This window comes from Lissotriton vulgaris, chromosome 12, assembly GCF_964263255.1.
Source record: "Lissotriton vulgaris chromosome 12, aLisVul1.2, whole genome shotgun sequence".
In the NCBI taxonomy this organism is placed as follows: Eukaryota; Metazoa; Chordata; class Amphibia; order Caudata; family Salamandridae; genus Lissotriton; species Lissotriton vulgaris.
Window position 1 is genome coordinate 734,765,639 of NC_141700.1, and position 6,568 is coordinate 734,772,206.

General features: G+C 43.1%; 1 protein-coding gene across 1 annotated transcript in view; it reads right to left on the reverse strand.

Annotated features, from left to right (window-relative positions):
* CNTROB (centrobin, centriole duplication and spindle assembly protein) overlaps window positions 1-263 on the reverse strand; it is a 189,485-nt gene extending 189,222 nt beyond the window's left edge. The window contains exon 1 of the mRNA XM_086946030.1: window positions 196-263. The gene's annotated coding sequence lies outside the window, so the exon portion shown is untranslated. The remainder of the gene's footprint in view (window positions 1-195) is intronic.
* Between the last annotated feature and the right edge of the window lie 6,305 nt (window positions 264-6,568).

Here is a 6,568-nt window from a genome sequence, read left to right on the forward strand (position 1 = left end):
CTTCTACGCACACCCCCTCCCACTCTCGTTTCACTATCTCTACATTATCCTGTGGCTTTATCTCGGCCCTTTAGTCCAGTGTTCCCCGTTCCTGCCCGCTCCCCCCTTTAGTGCCCCCACCCCGAGCGGCGCTCTGCCCCCTCCCCGCCTCTCACTACAGTTTAAAACCGCTCTAGCAACCGCGCTCTCAAGCACCTCGTCTCCAGGGGGGCACTATCGCGTCGCTCTGACGTCACAGACCATACGTTCCGCCATCTTGAAGAGGTCGGAAGACTGTCGGCTATTTAGCACCTGCGTAAAAAATAAGCCCAACTCCATCTGAAATATGTCATCAAACAAAACCTGCCCATGGAACGACGACGACGTGTTTTATTTATTATGTATTTATTTATTTTATGCGTTTTTATATAGCGCGGACTTTACCCGAAGGTGTCAGAGGGCTTCACAATAGGAACAGTACTGATACACGAGGAGAAGATTTCAAGTGAACAAATTACAAAAGCAAAAGTTAAGTTATATGAGGCAAAAGTGACAATTGTAAGCAAACAAAATACAAGAAGTAGGAAAAGGTACATTTTAGGAGGAAAAAGTGATGTGTGTAGGTTACAAAAGCGTACAAAGTACAAGTTGAGGTATAGTACTGCAATAAATGGCAGACACAAACACAAGAACAAATGTGCAAGTATGTAAAGCAAACAAATCTACGAGGTAGCAAACAGGGTGTTACAAGAGAAAAGTGACGTGTGTAGAGGTGTGAAAATTATAGGGACCACACGGTGTAAGTTTACTTCAACTCTTTATTTCGGAGCGCCGGGAAACACTGATAGAGCGCGCGGGTCACCCGGGTCACTTAGATTACCAATTTTCCACGCACTGGGCCCTGGCGTGCATATGATGACGGTGTTTTGCAAATGAGCCGGGTGAAAACCTCTATCACGCTACTATCAGTAATCGGGTGGGTGACTCTTACACCACTCACTATTCATGTACCTGACTTACCACAGGCACATTACTCCTGACAGATCAGGAGCTAGCAGTGGACAGGTGATAAGTGTTTTCATAAAAGGGAGAAAATTCTGATTTACACATTTAATACCTTTAATATTACTTTAATGTATAATGACCACAGACACCTTGTTGGTTTTAAGGGTTTTATATAGTATAAGTTTAGGACGAAAATGCCATTACAAGGAGGCAAATGCAAAGCAATACATCGATGATTAAAATCAGAACCAGAATGTAACTATGAATTAAAGTGAGTATCATAGAGTAAAAGGGAACACTATAGGGCATGAATCATAATGAATATTTATCTAATACAGTTTAATCTAGGGCAAGGACGTGAGGAAAAACCTAATGTGTGACCTAATAATGTTATACTATTTCCTAAACCTTATGCTATCTTTCTAACTTCACGGCAATCATACTAAGGGAAAGGGAATAAGTGGAACAAGCTGAATAAACAGTCGGGATCAACAATGTCCTAAAGGGAGGGGAAAGAAGTGGAACATTTACTAATAATCGATTGCATAAAATTACATTCAAAGGAGATATGGAGAATATCACAGGCAAGATTGCTTTAATCAGAGGAGGAAAAGTTGAGGGTATAGTATAGACAGACACCTATGTCAATAGTTACCTAGGTGAGAATGAGGACTAACCCTGGCCACGGGTCAGTTGGGAAAGAACGGGACAAGGACCCTCAAGGATTCAGGGAATACCAGAAGGTGAGCAGGTACAGCTCATGGACAGTCAGGACAGGATACCCCTCAGGTCTGGGTCAGGACTGGGTTCACCAAGGCACGACCAACCCCTCACAGCTTCGGATGTAGCGCCAGCGTTACCCCCTCTTCTGCACGGAATCCGCCAATAACCCCGATTGGGTTTTCGAATCTCCCAGCAAAGTGCTTCGCTTAGCACTTAGGACTAATTTCCACCCCTTGGAGTTTGTGGAAAGTTTCAGGCAGAATGCTCCGCAGCACTCTGTATCAGGCACCTATAGAGTTCGTAGGGTCAGTGACAGGTCTGCTACTCGGACAAGTCGGACAATTTCTCTAAGCTAAGCTAGGCTATATATACAGTTTTAAGTCCTCAAGACCACCCATAAATGTTGCAAAATGACAAAGTCCCATCTTCTGATTGGTCAAGGGAGGTGGTTTAAGACATTTGTCACCACCTATATTTCTATTACGTAAGTTCACGTGACATTACCCTCCCCCTAACATCTGGGTTCCCAGGCATACGTGTGGGAAAGTACAATAGTGAAGAAAAGGTTTGCAACATTGTTGCGCATTTCAGAATAAAAATAGCACATCTTCAAGGGCAAAGGTGCGTCTGGAAAGGACAGTCCCCTTTTCAATGGCCAACTGGCCAGGTTCCATTGCTGCACGTCCCAGATCTTTGATCACGTGATGAGGGATACGTCAGCTTCAAAATGGATCCCATCCCCGCTTCAAGGCCCTCATTTACGCGGTACATGAAAAGTAAGCGAAAACAAATTAATAACACAGAATAAAATGAATACACTGTACACCATGACCAACTACTCTTAATCCCTTATTTTATAATACTTATAGCAGTAAGAGTTAGTGCAGAAAAGATGCCTAGACAAAAGCGGCTTAAGATAGCATGAAGCATGGTTAGTGACAAGCGGCCATTTTAACACCACTGCGCATGAGCGAACTTTTCCCTCCAGATTGCGAGTGCGTCGCATCACATGGGTATGACCGACGCATGCGCAGACTGGATTTCTGCAAAGCGGCCATTTTATTAATGTGCAAGCTTGATTATGATCAAAGACACATAGGCAAGCCTCCTAGGGACACCCGTGTGTTGGGGAAATACAAATAAATGACAACCAATCAGAGTTAGTACAGTTATGTTTTAAGCGAGGTTCATGAAGAGAGCAAGTCGCGTTACGTGCGAATCCTTGCTCCATCAATCCCCTCTTTGATGATATTTACTATCATCACTACACATGAAAACAGATGCCAACTTCATTCATCCAATTCATCCATCTCAACCTCAATGAACTTATTGTTGAGCTTTCTCTCCGCCTCTCTGTGTGTATGATTGTTCTTTATTTTCTTATATATCTGGTTTCTTAATTCTTCTAATTCTAAGTCTTCAGCCTTTCGCTTTCCTCTTTTATTCACTACATATTTTCTGCATTTCTGGCACTTGCAACAGATGAATATGATCAGAACAATCACACCTATTCCAGCTAGTGGCATCAGTATTTTCCATATAAGACTTTTACCTAAGTTAGAGAACCAACTACCTACAGAGGAGAGACCATCAGTCAGTCTCTTCCAGGCACTGTCAACCTCTAATGGTTTGAGTTCTTTTTCCAAATTAGTAATGTTTCTTATATACTTCTTAATTTCGACACTTTTATCAGGAATGTAAGTGCAACAATGTTGTGCCCTCAGCATCCTGCAGACTCCGCCCTCTTTTGCCAATAAGGTATCAAGAGCAAGGCGATTCTGTAAAACCATTGATCTGATCGCAACCATTTCGGTATTGATCATCAGAAATCCAGCAGCAGTGTCAGTTGACAACCGATCCACTACTGTAGATAATTTGCAGATTCTATGAGTATTCAGAGCTACCCCCATTCCAGGTATCAGTGCGCTAAAAATATCACCTATAATTTCTCCTACACTTTCACGTTTTCTACGCACTAAGCCATTAGTAATCTCATTGCTTCCAGCTGCATTGTTCACATGGTATATTTTCGGAAAGACAATGCCAAAGTAGCAGCTTCCATACCAGTGATCCGGCAATTTGAAATAAGCCTTGTTTCCACATATATAATAAATTCCTGGAAACACAGGTTCTGACCCATTTTTGAAACCCCAACCTCCAATTACCTTGTAATTATGTTCACACTCGCTGGAACCAATGAATACATTGTTATAATAACTAGTCTTTTCTCTATGAAGACAGAGTTTCCCTTTCTGTTCAAAATCCAGCAACAGAGCAGGAGTAACTTCGCTTTGTGAGGTGTTATCCATGTTTTCTGCCCATCTAGGGGTTCTGTTCTGTTCGTCATTTGCCTTTTTCTGAAACTTTTCCCTTCTCTTCTCTGCCATTTTCAAGAACATTTTCTCTTGAGCATGTAAGGAACACGTCAAGTTGTCTCTACGAGCTTCATTCAGATCTATGTCACCTATAGTCAGGAAATATTCCCCCATGTAGCGAGTCACTCCACCAAGGGTATGTACAAGGTTCAGATTCCCTCTAATAGGAAGTTCTGAAAAGATAACGTCAGTGTTTGAGTAATAATACTGTAAAGTGCTTCTATAAAATAAACTAGCTAAAATACTACAGGAAATTCCATAGGTCAGGGGTAAATAGTGGTATGTCACGCCTTCAGCTACTGAAGTAGGTAGCATCATGCAGACATAGCAATCTTCTATTTCCATAGCTTCTACATAGTGCACTAAAAGGTTTGCGAAAACATTTAAGTGTGTCCTGTTCTTCATTTGGGGATAATGTAGTTCTCCCTCATCTGATGCTTCTAAGTCGGGTCTTGTATGTCTCAGACTCATTGCATTGTCACGTCTTTCTACACTTCGTGGTGTTTCTTCAGTATGTACAACTTCTGCGTCTTGGGTCGTCAAGTCTGTAGGATACATGTTAGGGTCTTTGCTTATCATAAAAGGTATAAACACGGTTAATCCTATCCATATCATTACTAGTACCACTACACTACAGATGCATATTTTACAGCATGTCTTGCAACAGCTAAATCTGGACCTTCCAGTGACATTTGAATCAGACATTTTATCTTACAGGTGGCGTTTTCCAACCCCTCTTCGTTTCTTCTCAGCTGAGGTTTTACTTCGTTTCACCTCAAGGAGGGTCTTCGTCAGAACTCCGATCAGCAATGGACCCTTCGTCGCTTTTGCCACAAGCTTCGGGCTCATCAATTTCTTCCAACACCAAATAGGTCCACTCAGGGCTTCGATACAGTCTGTTCTGTTTCTTTACTCTGCCGCCCTTTCGGATGGACTTTCCTCGGGCTTCTTTCCTTTCACTTTCAGCCTGTTGTTGGTCCTTTAGTTTTTCTTCGACTGTTTTTATTCTTATTCTTAGTCTTTTTACATATCGGGGTTCATCCTTCTTTTTGATCCTGTTTGTAGTCGAGGAAACTTGCTCTTCCTCGTGAACTCTTTTGCTTTTTCTTCTTTGTCGCACTATTGCTTCAGCAGTGTCTTTTTCCCTTCCTGTCTGACTAGTTCCAGGTCTTTCATCTATTTCTTCTGCCTGGTCCTTAAGCTGACCTAGTTCAGGTTTTGACTGTATTTGATCTTCGTTTGTGAGTGATTCACTGGACTCTTCTTCCTGAACACGTTCATCTATTCCTAACTGGCCTGGTTCATGCTCTTCGATCTCTTGATTTTCTTCCGCATGAACTTCTGCTTTGACTACTATCTGTCCCTTTCCGGTCTCCTCTGTCTCGAAAGGAGTGTTGATGACTTGATCTGTCCCTACTTGGCCTATTCCCTGGTCAGATTTTATGATGGCTTTGATGATCTGACCTTCTTCTTCTTGTTCTGACTCACCTGCACTGTCCCACTCACTACCTAGGTAAGAGCATTTTCTGGTTCTTATTGGATCAAGAACCTGGTCATCAGCAGGAAACCATTCAACTTCTTGACTTGTGCCTGGTAGTTCGATGTCAGCTGGATCCGGACCCTCTTCTGGAGTCTCCTCAGCTGGACTACCTTCGGCTTCAGTCGCGTTTTCTCCAGTCACCTTCTTCGTGTGACTTGCATGGATCCACTTTGGTACACCAGCACACTTCACAGCAGTTGTGGTGACAAGGATCACTTGTCGAGGCTTGCCCCACTTCGGTTTAAGGCAACTCTTCCGGGTATGTTTCTTCAACACCACCCAATCACCTGGTTTCAGCTTGTGTGCTGGGGTTGTAGGCCATTCGACAGCAGTCTCTCCAATCTGGTGAGAGATAGAACGCACTTGGTCACCCAACTGCCTGCAGTACTCTAGCACCATATCATCAGAAATACTTAGCAGTTTGTGTCCAGGTACCCATGCTTGTCGCATCATTCTTCCCATCAGCACTTCATGGGGGCTCAAGCCTGTCTTTCTGTTTGGAATACTTCTCAAGCTCATCAGCACCATGGGCAAAGCTTCTATCCAGTTCATTTTTGTGGAGTCACACAGTTTTGCCAACCTGGACTTGAGAGTGCCGTTTATCTGCTCGACTATTCCAGAAGCCTCTGGATGATAGGCACAGTGCAGCCTTTGCTCCATTTTGAATGCTTTGCAGAGTTCTTTTAGGACTTCGTTTGAAAAATGTCCACCTTGGTCTGTTTCAATTGTCTCAGGAATTCCAAAGCGGGGGATCAGTTCCCTAAGTAACAATTTAGCTACCGTCAGGGCATCATTCTTCTTTGTAGGATAAGCCTCCACCCACCGGGAAAACAAGCAAACTATGACCAGGACATATTGATATCCTTTGCACAGGGGCAGTTTTATGAAGTCTGCCTGCATCCTTATGAAGGGACCTTCTGCTCTCCCAATGGTACTTTGTTCCACT